This window comes from Cyprinodon variegatus, unplaced genomic scaffold, assembly GCF_000732505.1.
Source record: "Cyprinodon variegatus isolate N-32 unplaced genomic scaffold, C_variegatus-1.0 Scaffold22, whole genome shotgun sequence".
In the NCBI taxonomy this organism is placed as follows: Eukaryota; Metazoa; Chordata; class Actinopteri; order Cyprinodontiformes; family Cyprinodontidae; genus Cyprinodon; species Cyprinodon variegatus.
In genome coordinates this window covers 1603912-1620402 of record NW_015150475.1, presented here as the reverse complement: position 1 = coordinate 1620402, position 16491 = coordinate 1603912, and the positions used below count along the sequence as shown (strand labels likewise).

At 36.8% G+C, this 16491-nt stretch overlaps 2 pseudogenes; both read right to left on the bottom strand.

Annotated features, from left to right (window-relative positions):
- Window positions 1–4256: 4256 nt before the first annotated feature.
- LOC107095279 lies at window positions 4257–6518 on the bottom strand (annotated as a pseudogene).
- A 3942-nt stretch (window positions 6519–10460) lies between these two features.
- Window positions 10461–13962, bottom strand: LOC107095050 (annotated as a pseudogene).
- Window positions 13963–16491: the final 2529 nt, after the last annotated feature.

Genomic DNA, 16491 nt, shown 5'->3' with positions numbered 1-16491 from the left:
CACAGATTGTTGATGTTGTGTTGAGAGTAGAGGGAAAAATGTTGGTTCCAAAGTAATTACTATGTTAGACATGTCTGTCATCATAACATAATGAAAGCTCTTCATGCAGCTTCATTTGTGTGTTTGTTGGCTAATCCTACTTGTCTCTTTCTAGGTAATAGGAATAATCCTCCTCATTTTCATCTGTGTGGGTCTGGTTGTGTATGTAATCAGAGAAAGCTGCAAACAGGAGGTGGACATGCAGGATACAGATGTAGCCGAGCTCACTGTGCTCAGGATGAGCTCACTAAGGACCAGAACATCCTGAGCAGACTTAACCTCTCCTTGATGGACACTGTAAATACCAAGAAAACTCTTGACAGGATCCCTCATCCCGATAGTTTGGGACATTTCAAATTTTTTTTTTTTGTCTGAAAATTCTCCATCATCCAGGTCGTAGTCATTATATGTACTTCAACTTTTGGCAACTGGACTTATTTTCTTTGTATAAGAAAAATGCAATACATAATTATAAGATAAACAGTGTGCTTGATGATCATTGAGGATATATAATTATTTTCAAAGATCATTTTTGGGTATTTTTTGTTTTTATTAACCAGGAATGAGGATAATCAAATATCCTTCCTGTTTCATCAGTGCAGGATCCTCCTTTTAAATCAAGCTGTGGATTGATATGTTTGGTGCTTCTCTTTTCTTTATATATATAATTTTTTTTGTTTTATTTTTTTGCTGTAGAATAGAATAGAAAATCTCTTTATTTTCCCATAATGGGGAAATTCTGGACATTTTTTTTTCTTTGCTGTAATTGAAATGAGACCAAATAGCTCTGTTTGAAAATTGCACATGAAAAAAGTATTTCCACCCAGCTGTTTGGTCAGGTTAAAAGCACAAATGTTAAAAAGTAGAAGGAAAGTAATATAATTAAAGATGTGAAAAAATTGCTAGTTTTTTTTGTACTCATCCTCCATGATCTTTGAATATCTAGACATCTCTTTAATATCCATCCTTTAGCTCTGTCCTTGCTGAAGAAAGGAATCAATTAAAAGGGTTCAGTTACCTCTGTGATTGGCTGTGAAAACGATATATTGAAAAAGGTGACTTCTTTTTCCATCTGATCAGAACATTTTACTCTATATGATCGTATCTCGGTAAGGTTTGTTTTAAACAGGGGTGTAAAAAGAATTTATGTTTATTACTCAAATAGCAGTAGAAATCTTACTTTTTAAAGTTGAAGTTTTTTACTCAAGTAAAAGTTTAAAAAGTAAACATTTTAAAACCCCTTTAAGTATAAAAGTAAAAGTCATGCAGGGATTTTTTTCTACAATTCTAGATGATAACTTCCTTATACTTAATTTTCTTAGTTTTATAATTAATGGTAACAGAGGCAAATTTAACATTGCATCATCTTGAAAAACAATCTATTTTGGTATGTGGCAAACAAAAAGTTGCTGCAGTACCGAGTCGAACCACAAAGATATTAATGGTCTTGATGAGACAAATCATTTTGATGGTTTATATTTTTTTTAACAGTCCATAACAAAAATGAGATTAAATTAAACAAATCTAAAAAGTCTATTTTTAAAATGTTATGAGGAGAACATAGAGATAATTTCAAAAAATATAAAAAGTTGTCAAAAAATTATTCCTCCAGTAAAGAATAGAAAGCAAACATTTTAATTTAAGTAAGGAAACAAAGTATTTGTACTTTGTTACTTGACACCTTTGGTTTTAAGCCATACTATCTCTGTGTGTGTACCTCTGATGACAGACCATAATCCTTGGTCTTCCTAAAGATTGATGATCTCTAACAAAGTATCTTCAAAGAAGAGCTGTATCTATACTAAAATCAAGTTACACAAAAGTACATCACATTGACTTAATTATTTAAGTGACTGCAGAAGGCAACTGCTTCACTGGATTCCATGTAGCGGTACTATAGTGTTTGAGGTTGAATACAAATGAATAACTTTCCATTTTCACTGTTTCCATTTATTTTGTATTTAGTGCTGATATAAATGAATACAAAAACATTATATAATATACTGATGTTATAGTTGTAAAATCTTAAATACTTGGGAAAAATCTAAACAAGTATAAATACCCTCTGCAATAAAAATTCATATTATAAATTCCAGAAACTGTGGGAAAGAAGTTGCATTCATGAAGAAAAGCCTGTCTGTATACCTGCCCAAATACAAAAAGTTTTATTGTTGTTTTGGTTTTGTTGTTGTTTTTATGTTTAGAGCTCATTTTTGTTAGTTGTAGAAACAAAAGGAGAACAAATTATTTTTTTTTCTGAAATGGCAGATCATTCCCCATCTTAGGATAACAAACACAATAACTGACTGTTTTTATAAAATTTTATAAATGCTGCACATATTTTTGTTTTTTAAAATTGAATATTTATCAAGCTTTTTTTTTCTAAACTGTATGTAGCTATATATGTGTGATTAAACTACAGTCAAACTGGGTCATTTTTCAGAAAATCCAACGTATTTTTGGAAATGTTTATATTTGTTCCTACTTTGTCAAAGTGTATAGAAACATTAACTGATAGTGGTTATAATGAAATCACATAAATATTATATTATATATAAATATGTATAATGATGGAAATTACTGTTGTGGATTGAAAATGACCATGTTTAGGATGTTATATTGTCATGACATATTAGTATTGCTAATCTTTAGCATAAGATATACCCAAATTAGACAATATAAAATGATATTTACTTATTTTTTTCATTATTTGTACATTCAAAGAAAATATGAGGTCTCTGGAAATGATGACCAATAAACCTACTAACTATCCCTTCCTTTTCTTTTCCCGTTTCCCGTCCCTCCATGGAGCTAACGCTGTTTCCTGCCTGTACATTTAAGATGACATTCCCCTTTTTTTGTTGTTCTGCAACAGTAGCATTTTTTACATTAAAGCAAAGCAAAATAATCAACAGATTGAATGAGTCTTGAGACGTGAAGCAAAAAAAAACCCAAAACAACGTAGATTATTTAAAATGATGGATTGCTTAATTTGTTTATCTGGTTGACTTTTACAGCTCAGAGATCTTTGGTATCCATTAAGGCCTTATTTTGCTCAAAAAAGAAGGCTTTAATTTGCATTTTACGAGACATTTGACAAACCAACATCCTCCCTATGTCGGCTGCTTTACATCTCTTAACTGTGGGAGGGTCTAAAACTTACCAGACTGATAAAAATAAATAAATAAATGAAATATCAGAATTATTTTAGGAATTACATAACAAATTAGCCTAAATGTTCTCTTACCCAAATAATACTCTATAAAAAGTGTAGCTTCAAGGAAAAAAAAGGCAACTAAAGTGTCTTTTTAAAGCATTTTATTCTGTATTTCCTTGTTTTCAGCAGATAACACATGCAGATTACTTCCTTGAATTCAGAGAAGGCCATTTTGATGTCTATTTTTCATGCAACATTGAGACTTTCTGCATGATTTTGCAGAAGTTGTTGTCTTTATGCTTTGTGTTGCCTTCACTTTCTGACACTGCAGAGGTTTTTTGTTAGAGCCACAAAATTATTTCAGAGTTTCAATGAGGGATTTTATTTCTTTTTGGTTGATTAACCCTAACCCCACCATTGGAATCACTCTTAAGGGCTTTTAGAACTAATTTCATGCAGCTTTGAGAGACAGAAACACATTTTCTAAATCAAATTTTATGCTGAAAAATTAGAATATTTTTTAGGAAAAAGTAAATATTTACAGCATTTTGTGTCTCAACCTATTTTTCTTTACTCTTGCAGATTATTTTGTTGACAGTTGATAATTTATCATGAGCTAAAAGTCATTTTAGTTACTTAAAGTTTTTCTCTTCAAGTTTTTTTTTTTTTTACTGACAATACTGTGTGCACTGTCCCTGAAACTTGCTGGTGCACCTTTCAGAGTAAATAAAAAAGTCCTGAGTAAAGCACAAAAGAAATAAACATTTTCTTTATGATAAAATATTTGTGTTGCTTTTTTTTTGTGTGTGTGAATATTTTTGTCAACAATGCGCTGCTAATTCTTAATATTGTACAAGAAGAATGATCTTTTATTATTCAAGGGGGTTATCTATGGTATTCCATAGAAATTCATCTTTTAAAACTACCTATGAGGTAAAGAGAAACAACAAAACAAAACTGATTTTAAGATGGTTTAGGAAAAGAAGGTAATTTATTCAGACAAGACCAGGTTTCTTCAAATCATTTGAAAAAAAAAATGCTCCATTAAAAACAGAAATGACATAATCTAGGTCATTATGATTAAACCTCTGTAATTCTAAATTTAAAAGTATTTTGTTCGGTCTGATTATTATTTAACTGCACTTCTTATCATTCTTGTTTCTTCTTTTTTTTCTGACATAAATTCCAAATAGATTTTAGTAGAACTACAAAGATACCAAAACTAACCAGCACAGCCCCTCCTAAGGTCAACATCACATCTATACAGTGGTAGGAGTACCAGGGAAGTCTGAAGGACTCAGTTCTCAAGTGAGCAGCACCCTTGTGCCTTATAACAAACTCTATCCACCAAACTGCTTTGTCCAGTGGTCCCATTAGTTGATCCCTGTGCAGACTGGACAGTTTCTGCATGTTCAACCTGTAGGAGGGTTCACTTAGGACCTCCTGAATACCCTGCAAGAAAGTGTCTTCATTCAGAGTAGAGAGTGGAATATTCTTCCCAGCTCCTCTAACTTCGATTCTGAACAGATTATCAAGTTGGTCAAAAATCAAAGGAATGCCCAATATAGGAACTCCATGATAAAGAGCCTCCTGAACACCATTTGTTCCACCATGGGCCACAAACAGCTTAATCTTAGGATGTCCTAGAAGGTCGTTCTGCGGCATCCAGTCCACCAGTAAAGTGTTGTTTCCCAGATTGTCCGGCCTGGAGCCTTTATACCTCCAAATGACTTTCTGAGGTAATTTTGCGAAGACTTTGGCAATCACTTCAATTAAATCACGTGGTAAATCTTCTATTAAAGTCCCCAGAGACATGATGAGGACTCCATGCTCTCCAGAGCTCTGAACAAACTCCTCCAAGTGTTGAGGCAGAGGTTTTGCAGGTTTACACTGGAACCCGCCCATATAGATTACATTTGGCATGGTGGGACGAGGAAACTCAAACACAAAGTCCACTCTCATGAGCCACAGGTCTGCAGCTTGAAACATGGATATGTAATCTACATCTGAATCCAAGTACTTTGCAATTAAGGCTTTATAATGTGGTATAATAGTCCATGCAGAGAGGCATTCATTTAAAGCAAATGCCATTACATTTAAGACTCTCTCAATAAAGGACATTTTATCTGAAAACTCTGTGCCAAACATTGGAATATAAGAGAGAGGAGAAGGTGCAATTGCAAAGTGGCCTTCATTGTGACTGGTCCATCTTGCATTAAAAACAAGAGGCAGTTTGAGGTAATGAGCAAGTATGACGCCTGTTGGAAAAGCAGGATCTGTAAGAACTAGGTCATAGTTTCCTTCTTGTAGTGACTTTATCAGCCCTTTGGTCTCAAAAAATTGCTCAAGACCTTTGGAAGATTGTACATGAAACTGTGAGATCCACTGGGCTTGTTCCAGTTCCAGTTTAAAACGAGTCCAGGCAGACTTTCCCTCTCGCTGGATTTTCAGCAGCTTTGCAACAAATGATGTTATGAAGTCTTCATCAAATCCAGACTTAATGTTGACATTAATTGAAGTGTAGAGTGAAGAGGATTCCTCAATATACCAGCTGTCTACCTGTCGCACAACAGCAATCTGGTGTCCCCTTGAATGCAGCTCTTTAAGTATGACTTTCATGTTCACCCAGTGGCTCCCGTCAACTGGGAAGACCAGCACTTTCCCACTATGAACCACCAGTGGACAGAACCAGATTAGACTAATCCAGATCCAATTCATGTTTTTCTCTAAAGCTGCAAAAACATAAAACATCCCACAATTTAGCATATACTTACATTTGAACTTTCAAAAACTAAAAATCAATATATAAAAAATAATTTGTTATTCATGACAATGTTTAAGAATTGCAATTTTTAACAAAGTCTTTACTGCTCTATTACTCTGGCTGCAAAAATATTAACTCAGTTGTTGCTCAGATGTCTCAGTTCAGCAGTCTGATTCACTTCGAATCAACTAGAATATGTCACATAAAGTTAGCAAAAGTATACTCACAAAGATGAAAAAGTTTACCTACTTGGCTGCCCGTGAAAATGTATTTTTCAAAATACAGCTTTTGTACTGGAGCTCGTCGTTTCAGGTCCAACAACGAAAAGGACTCTGTGCAGGTCTATTTATAGGTTCTTTACAGGTTCATGTGTAAGTGATAAGACAGTTCAAAGTTGACCAAACTGAATACATTGTCTATGTCACTAATGGAATAGAACAGAAGCCCTCATTCGCTCAAAGTTTATATAATACCAACTTCAAAGTTGGTCTACATTCTACAAAAAACAAAAATGTTGCTTTCTGTCTTTTTTCTTAGATAATATAATTATTCCCAAACTGTACATAATAGTCTGGGCTGTGTCTTATATTTTGTTAGTTGCATAATTTAAAACACAATCTGACAAAAGGCAGACAAAAAAGAAATCCCTAACAGTTATATTTCTTGTTATGCACGCGTGTGCAAAATTGTTGGTACCCTCAATTATTGAAAGAAAACCAACAATGGTCAAATAAATTACTTGACTCTAACAAAAGTAAGGATAAATATAATTTCTATTAAAATTAACAAATGACACTCAGACATTGCTTTTCAACTTTGCTTCAACAGAATTTAAAAAATATATATATCCAATGAAACAGGCCTGGATAGAAATGACAGTACCCCTAGAAAACACTGAAAATAATATCTCCAAAGGGACATGTCAAATCAAGGTTTGTCCACTTATTAGAATCGCGCGTTTCTAGAATCCTGTAATCAGTCAGTGGGACTAGATTCAGCACAACAGGTAGTCACTGTGCTGTTTTTTGACATGGTGTGTACCACACTAAACATGGACTGGGGGAAGCGAAGGAAAGTGTTGTCTCAGGAGATTAGAAATAAGATATGGACTAGCATGATAAAGATCAAACTGCATCTCCAAGCAGCTTGATGTTCCTGTGACCTGTTGCACATATAATTTAGAAATATAAGGTCTAAAGGTCTGCAACCAACCAGCCTGGACGTGGGAGCAGGAGGACATATGAACACAAATCAAAGAGACAGATAACGTGAATGGTAATGAAGAGATTAAAAGTGAACTTCAAGCTAAAGGAACATTACTGTCAGATCTCACCATCCGTCGTTGTTTGAGCAAACGTGGACAAAATTGAAGACTACCAAAGAATTTGCCAAACTACATGTTGATAAGCCACGATGCTTCTGGTAGAATATCCTATGGACAGATGAGATAAAAAAGGAACTTTTTGCCAAGACAAAAAGCTCTACATTCACAGCTGAAAAAATGAAGCATATCAAGAAAAGAATAGAGCCCCTGCTGTGAAACATGAACAAGGTTCTGTTATGTTCTGTGGTTGCTTTGCTTCATCTGGTACAGGGTGTCTTGAATCTCCACAATGGTCATTGAAATCTCCATATTATCAATGGATTCCAGAGAGAAATGTACTGTCCAGTGGCAGGTCAGCAGGATAATGACTCTAAACACACAGCTAAAAACATCAATGAATGCCTAAGAGGAAAACATTGAACTAATATAAGATGGCCTTCTATGAGCCCTGACCTAAAGCCTATTGAGCATCTTTGTAAAGAGCATTTGATTGCAGTTATTGCCCCAAAAGGTTGTTTAATATAATATTAAGTTAAGGGTTTCATCATTTTTGCCAGGGCTGTTTCATGAGTTTAATCTTAAAACCATTCCGTTGAAGCATGGTAAAAAAGAAATGTCTGATACCAACAATTTTTTTCAAAGTACTTGAATTTAAATACAACTACTAACAGTATCAGAAACAGATGGGTTGGTAAAGAGCACCACCTACTGGCATATTAGGTACCTTGAACCATGACCCTGCAGCTAATGTAACCTTTACTAATAATTTCACGTTTGAATTTCATGGTCAAATAAAATGAGCATTCATTCACATTAAAGACAGACTTTGTCCTGCAGTGTAATTTTATTGCACCAGATAGCCAAGCTAATAAACACAAATGTATGTTGGTCAACACATTGCAGTAAAACATAAGATAAGACAAGAATAAGCAGATACATACTATAATCAGACATACTATCATGGCCAACTGCCTAATACTTTGAACCCCTGAAGGTGTGCCCTGATGTCGTCCACTAAAATGTTACCAGTAGATCTTCTCAGTCCTCTAAATTGTGTGGCAGGGCCACCATGTTTGGATTTGTCTGTCCAGCACATTCACAATTATTGAACAGGGATCATGGGAATTTACAGACCAGGATAATACCACTAACTAATTGTTGCGCTCCTCATGCCCTTTCTGAACCACTTTCAGTTTTTAACAGGATGCGGTAGGCTTCTGGAAGAAACCAAAGCCATTAGAGAGTACTGCTTCTTTATGAATGTCTGAGGCAGCAAACTTTGATGCCATGTGGATTCTGACACCTCTCTATATGAAAACACTAGTTCCAAATGTGAGATCTTTTGAGTAATAATCGGCTGTTTCCACAAATGTAATAGAGAGATGTAATTTTACAGTGAGGTGGTAGATAAGTTAGGACATCTTATAGCACACAAAGATTGTTAAGCTAAGAAATGAACAACAAAATAAACAACTGTCTCTTGTTAAGGTTCATACATTTATTATCTCTAATATACAGTTGTATTCTACATATATTGACATTTACAGTTGGAAATCAACCAAAATAAGGGAATTTTTTTTCCATTGCCATAATTTTATTTTATTTTTTTCTCAAAACTCTGTGTAAAACAATATGACATCTTCAGAGTAGTAGGAGTACCAGGGCATTCTGTAGGACTCTGTTCTTTGTTTATTTTTTCTTAAAACTCTGAGTGAGTTGAAATCTGTCTGTACTACAGGTAAGGTAACTTTTGATAACAATAGCTCCATGTAGAAGTTCAAACCTTATACTACAGCAGTAACTCATCCCCTATACCCACGTATATTTGCACATGCATCTTTGAGCCTTAGCTGGCCACAGTCTTGACATCAGTTCAGTGTAGTTCTTTAATTTGATCATTTGTAACAGATGGAGCCAGATAATATAACTGAGCATACAAGTCAACTTCACATTCATACATGCTACAACTGATCCTAGGCTTAACCACCCAATCAACGTTGCCATTTCATGTAAAGAAGTTTTTCATAAAGAAAACTGACCTCAGGCGATGACACTTAATACAGGCTTATCTTGGAAAATGCTTGGTTCTTTTAAATCACATTTTAAAAAGAACTAGAGGGTATAGAACCAATCATTTGACAAAATGTTATGCCTAATTGGCAGAGATGGATTTAGGAAATTTGGGGCCCTAGACAAAGACAGGCAGGAGGCCCTCTGAATTGAGACGACAACACATAATGTTGTCTTCTCACATGTTCTGTGTTTTGTCCCTCTCTTCTTGTCCCTTTTCTTGTTGTTTTTCCTCTCTACTTTTTGTATTCAGCTGACTTTTCATGCTGTCTCAAAAGGAACAAAAGATTTTTTTTCAAGCACTAAGCTCACTTAGCTGATTGCTCCTTCCTGTTTTTCCAAAAAGGTGACTGCAAAAGTAAATAACACAGTCCTTCTTTTCACTGTAGACAAGACATGATCTCCTGATATGTTCTCCATTTTCCATTAGGATTAAACAATAGCTGCATTAATCATTGCAGCAGACAAAATAGAGGAGAGCAGGAGGCAGGGTTACGTATCTACTTGCTCTGGAGAGCATAGTTCTGCGCTTTTATATGTTGTTGCCAAAGTCTCCATTAGCAGAAAAAAGTTACTAGATTTTGCACTAGGCACTTTTTTGAAATATAAGTGCAAGAGGGGTCTGAAAAGTCACTAATTATAGTGAATAAAAGCCCTAAGTTGGCAACAGTGTTTGTTTTCGAATAGTTTGCTGCTATGTGTTTGGTTGGACCTTTCTGAGGTGGGGGGGGGGGCACAAACTAAATATTGTAAGCCTTCTGCTGGCATTTTAGCGAAAGGATTTTTTTAATCAAAAACATAATTAATGTTCACAAATAAGGAATAGTTGTATTAACTAGTGTTGCACCGATGCCATTTTTTGGCCCTGATACCCGATACCTGGCTGTGCAGTATCGGCCGATACCGATACTATAATAATGTAAAATAATTGTCATCATGGCTTTGTCAAGCTGCTGCCTACCTTTGTGAAGCAGGAAAAAATCTAATACAAAGTGAATCCAGTAGAACTTTTTTTTGCCTACCAGGAGTGGGTGACAATAGTTGAAGAAACTTATGGCTCTCAAAATGGTATCGGAGCCCTATTTGTTGGTACTCGCCGATACCGATACCACCATTTTAGGGCAGTAACGGGGCCCTGTCCAATACTGGTATCTGTATCGGTGCAACACTAGTATTAACCTTACATGTAAACAGAGTTTTATGCCCCCCCAGGAACTTGGTGCCCCTAGGCAACTGCCTAGTTTTGCCTAATTTTAATTCCCCCCTGGTGATATGTGCCCTACTCAGTCAGATTTCACTTTTCTTTTACAACATAACATGAAGCAGTGCCTCAACAGCCAAGAGAAAACCAACAACACAAGTAGAGAAATTGCTATCAAAAACAATATGACATCTACAGAGTAGTAGGAGTACCAGGGCATTCTGTAGGACTCTGTTCTGAGGTGCGGAGCACCTTTGTGTCTCATGACAAACTCAATCCAAAAGATGGCTCGATCCAATGGCTTCACCTGCTGATCTCTGTGTAGTTCAGATAATCTCTGCATGTTCATCCTGTAAGATGGCTCATTCAGAACTTCCTGCACGGTTTTCTTAAATATTTCTGTATTTAAATCCGACACATCCAAAATCTTAGCGACTCCCTTAGCTTTGAGTCTTGAGAGATTGTCAGCTTGATCGAACACAAAAGGAATGCCCACGATTGGAACCCCATGATAGATAGCCTCGTATATTCCATTTGTTCCTCCATGACTTACAAAAAGTTTAGTGTTCGGATGCCCTAAGAGATCATTCTGTGGCATCCAGTCTACCATTATTGTATTATTCCCTAAAGAGGGTGGTTTGGCACCTTTATACCTCCAGATAACTTTTTGGGGTAAATTTGCAAAGCCAGCAGCAATTTCATCTGCCAAGTCATGGGGAAGCTCTCCAATTAAAGTCCCCAGAGACATGATGATGACTCCTTCCTCCCCTGAACTTTGCACAAACTCCTCCAAGTGCTGAGGCAGAGGTCTTGCAGGTTTACACTGGAACCCTCCCATATAGACAACATTTGGCATGGTCGGACGAGGGAACTCAAACACAAAGTCCACTCTCATGAGCCACAGGTCTGCAGCTTGGAATAGAGAGAAGTAGTTCACATCTGGGCCAAAATAACGCTTAGACAAAGGAGAATAATGTGGTGCAGTCACCTGCTTGTACAGATACATCCTCATGTTGTAGAAAATCATGTTTTTCACCCTTTCAAAGAAAGTCATTTGATCTGTAAGCTCTGATGGTGGAAGAGGAACATAGGAAAGAGGAGAAGGCGCAATAGCAAAATGTGCCTCACCATGAACAGTCCAGCGGGCATTGAACACCATCGGCAAGCCAAGGTAGCGAGCCAGAAACACACCTCCTCCATTTACAGGATCAGTCAAAACTGCGTCATATTTGGCTTCCTGAAGAGTCTTCATCAACTCTTTACTTTCAAAAATATGAACGAGCATCTCGCATACCTTTTTGTGTAATTCAAAGAACCTGTCTTTTAACTCCATGTCTAAAGCCAAACGGGTCCATGCAGACCCATTGCTTCTCTTAATTCTTATAACTTCAGAGACAAAGAGACGATAAAAATCCTCGTTTCCCCCAGCCTCGACATTCACTGTGATGGCCTTGTAATGTGGAGATGTTTCACTGATGTACCAGCTGTCTGCAGCCCGGATGACGGTCACATGATGTCCTCTTGAATGCAGCTCCTCCACAAGTACCTTCATGTTCACCCAGTGGCTGCCATCATGTGGGAAAACCAGAACTTTCCCAGCATATGTAAATTTAGGGATCACATAGAACAGATAAACGAAGGAAGCCAGTGGTAAATACATCCTGAAATCTTCTAAAATCAACGCAACCTAAAAGGAAAGAAAACAGAGGAACAAAAATTACAGAGCTGTTGTTATCCCTGGAAATTTGAGCAAAAATGTCCTGCAGTTTCACTGAATAGTCTTTATTTGTACAGGGGAGTTCTCTTGGACAACCCTTAAGTTTATGTAGCCTCTCACAGCATTCCTTTGAGCCAAGAAACTGCAAGAGTTGGCATACAAGGTGGGAGATTGAAGCATGCCTTAGTCGAATGGGGTCAGTGCCCTTCTTCTCACCCTGTGCCTCTTTAGCCTGGGATCTACTGCTCCGGTTCACTGATCACCTACATATATGCAGGGCTGTTACTGCCAGAAGCATCTGCAGCATTTTCCACTTGACCTTTGGTGTTCTGGGGTACTATTTTAGCAGGCTTTCTGCTCTCATAAACCTATGAAATGTGCAGCCCTAAGTGAGAAACCTATCCATTCAGCACAAACCCATTTACTGTGACATTTACACAATCCCAAATTTGTCACTTTGATATCAGATAGAGTCTTAATCTAATAAAGTCAATAGGATTCCAACTTTTTGTATTTTTGTAGAACAAAATAATTTGGCACATGTGGTAAAGCCTTTTTTTAATATATGATGCGTAGAAACTTTAAAAACAAACTTACAAAAAAAGAAAAAAGCCCTGCAACAGATGTGTGCCATGAAAAAAATAAATTTAAATCCTTGTGAAGTGCTTTGCTACATAATGCTAAAGTATCTTTCTAGATGTTTGTCCGAGGACACAGTTTGCACATTAGTCAAACATTTAACTATGTCAGGAGTTTGTTTCCATACGAAAACATGTTGGGACAAAAAAGCACCTTTAAGAAGATTTCAAATGTGAAGCTGGAACAAAACTTCAGTTGTATTTGACTTCAGTTCAATCCAAAGGATTTTGCATCAGATTTGAGAATTAAACAAGACGATACAAGCTGTAATGCACTGCAGTCAAACACCACTGGATAATACTTCCCTGTTACCCCACACTCATTAACTTTATGTTGACATATTCAAGTTATTCCAGGGAACATTAGTCACGGCAGAGCACTGGGACTATGCTGTCCCATCCTGTTTTTACTTTGCACAGTCAGTGAAGCAGTCTACATGCAATTTTAAGTTTAAACATGCTGCAGCATAGGAATGTTCTTCCATAACACTGCACGGCATGTGACATAAGGAATGCAAATGTGAACAGCTGCCTATGTTTAATAGTTTAACAGTTCAAACACTAGCGCTGAATAGAAACACTCCGTAAAAACACTGATTATAAATGTACTGCATGATGCAGAGCAGAGAATAAACTGAGCTTCATGATATTTCATACTTAAGCTACACAATGCAAGAAAAAGTCAAAACTTACTGTCAAAACGTCAGTAATTCAGCTTGAGTCATAGCATAGGACATGGCTGTGAAGGATAACATTCACACCAGCAGATCAGAAAAAAAAAGACTTCCTTTGTCTGAGCATGAGTTGTAATATAAAGTTCCTGCCTCTTAAAGGGAAGTACGTTCAGACAGGAAAACCTCAAGGCAGTAGCTGCAACTACTAATTTCAAACATTCATGGCAGCAACAGATGTAGAAAAATATCTGAAGAATGAGCAGAACTCACCCAGCTTTAAATGATAAACAGGAAAAGAAAGAAAAAGATGTCATGCTGAACACCTATTGAGACCTATTGAGGCTTAGACTCAGTTGTAAGGAACCAGCATTATCTAAGGTGACTGTAAATGATGGTACCCAAACAGGTCTGGTCACACCCTAAACAATGAATCTCCACCTCTCATGTTTATATATTCAGGTGAGTCATGCTAAAAAAAGTCACTGCCTAACAGCAGGAACTGTCCTATCAGTGTCTCAATATAGAAACTCTGTAAGAAAATGTATTTATCATATTTCAAAAGAAAAATGTAAGCAGTCTCTGAGACACTTTTTTATTTTAAAAATGTAACGTAAATGTAAAAAATGTGTTAATATTTCCTTCAAAAGTTTGCTCCAGTAATTGCTTTGAATTCTTTTAATAGTGTATCTGTTGCTGCCCTTCTTTCAGAAGCTTCCTGTTTATTTAACACTGCTGTTTACAGTTACCAAAACCAGATAGAAGGGTTTTTAAAATACACATACTCCCACACACACAGAAAAAAAATGCACCAACCTTGCATCTAGAAAATTAAAGAATAAAATAACTATCTTCTTCTGTTTGTTTTTTTATTCAGAGCTACAAATGATTAAAATCCTTTAAGCTGCATCTCCAGAAAGTAGAACCAATATAACTAGAAGTGCATTTATTTCATAAATGTAATTTGAAGGTTAAACATATACTATAAAAGTAACCAAACAGAGAGACATCAAGACATTATTTGTGTTACTTTTGATGATTGACTGATAAAGATCTCAGATCCGTTTATTAGAAAATTAAAACAAACCAATAAAACTGGAATTATTTTCTACTTTAACAAAAATGTTATATTATGGCCTGCACAGTCAAAAGGAAGATCGCTGAATACACAGTTGTCTAGCAAACATTCACGCTTGACAACTCAGACAGGCCACAAAAGTTCATAAAGTTCATAGTTCAAAAACATTTCTTGTTCCCAAACCATGTATTCAACTGAGAGTTGACAGAAAGTTTATCATTTTCAGTAATGCTTCAATTGCCAAGTTTGACTTTGACACATTTTAGAAACCTATTTGTTGTTGAGGTGTTACACATAGAGTTGTGTTGAAAGTTTAAATGTACATTCAGACAGAAAAAAAATCAACTGCCAGAATAAATTGTGACATTCATTTTGTTCATCCTCAGGATACCAATCACAATGCCCTAACCACTAGGCCTCCACTCCCCTCTACTTTATGTATATAATAAATATAGTCAAAGTAAATATAAGCAGCTAAAATTTATTCAAAAACTTTATGAATAAATCCTAATTGACTATATTTCATTAGATGCACATTAGTAATACATCCAGTTATATTTCTGTGTATTGGCTAGTTCCCAAATCTGTGCTCACTCTTGTTGTTATTAATTCATTGCTGTGTTAAATTGAGGTCAATTATTCACCTAGTGGGTCATCTGGTAATCCCAGGAACAGGCACCAGCACTGCCGGGTCCTTGGTCCTGCAATATTGGATGTGAATGTTATGTGTGAATGTGCATCCGTGCTTTTTTTTTTTTTTTTTTTTTGAAGAGTCTGTTTGTTTCAATTGGGAGCACTAGGGTGGGACGGCGTGATTGAGACTGTATTTTAATGTGTTTTTTTGTTATTTGTCAGGTTTGGGTCTGAACAGCTCCCTCTCAAGTCTCCGCTAAGTCTTCTCTCAAGTCTCCGCTATTTTTTTTTTAAATAAAAAGAATCTGTTTGCCAGTTAATACTACATTACTCTTTTTCGCCAGCCAGCGAGGGGAGCCTTCTCCCCTCGCTGGCTGGCGCTTTGGCCCGCCAGTGCATTGGTGGTGCTCAGTGTTTGGGGGTAGATGCCCGGGCAGGTGCTTGCTTGTTCCTGGCAGCTGCTTCACGGGGCCTGGCCCCCGGGGCCCGGTCGGGGCTGCCACCAGGGGGCATGGTGCCCCTGGGGCCTCAGGTCCCGGGGCCCATGGCCGGTTCCGCTGCGGGGTGGCTGGCTGCCTGCTTATCCCCGCAGCTCCTGGGGGCTTCGGCATTGTGGCAGCTGGGGGAATTCCTCGGGTCTCTCCTCATCCCTCGGTGGGGGACAGATTTCCTGGGTTGGCCCCTCCTGGGTGCCTTTGCTCTCAGGAGCCCCTACAGAGAAAAAATGTGAGAATGTTCACAAATGCATGATAGTGCATGACTGTACAGTACAAATTTCATTGCATTTGCCCGCCGGTCAAGTGCAATGATTGCAAAAAAATTATTTATCACTCAAAATTACTTTAGAATTACCGACATTCGCTGAAAACGACCCACAAGCATTGCTGGCTCCATTTTTGTTGTTATGTACACATTCACGCGTGATTTGAAAAAGCCGTGTGATTTTCCGCTAGATGGCGTGATTCAGCTCTTGGGGAGAGAATTCTGCAGAGCAGCAGCTGGATGATGAATTTAATCTATACTATAATACACGCTAGATTAAAAATGATCAGTCAGGGATTAGGAAAGTAATAATAATAATAGTTGTATGCGCACAGTGTAAATATTTCTATCATATGGCAAACATCACAAAAAACATTTAAGAAACAAACATGTTCCATTGATATATATACAAAAATGAATATTAGGAACTATATTTA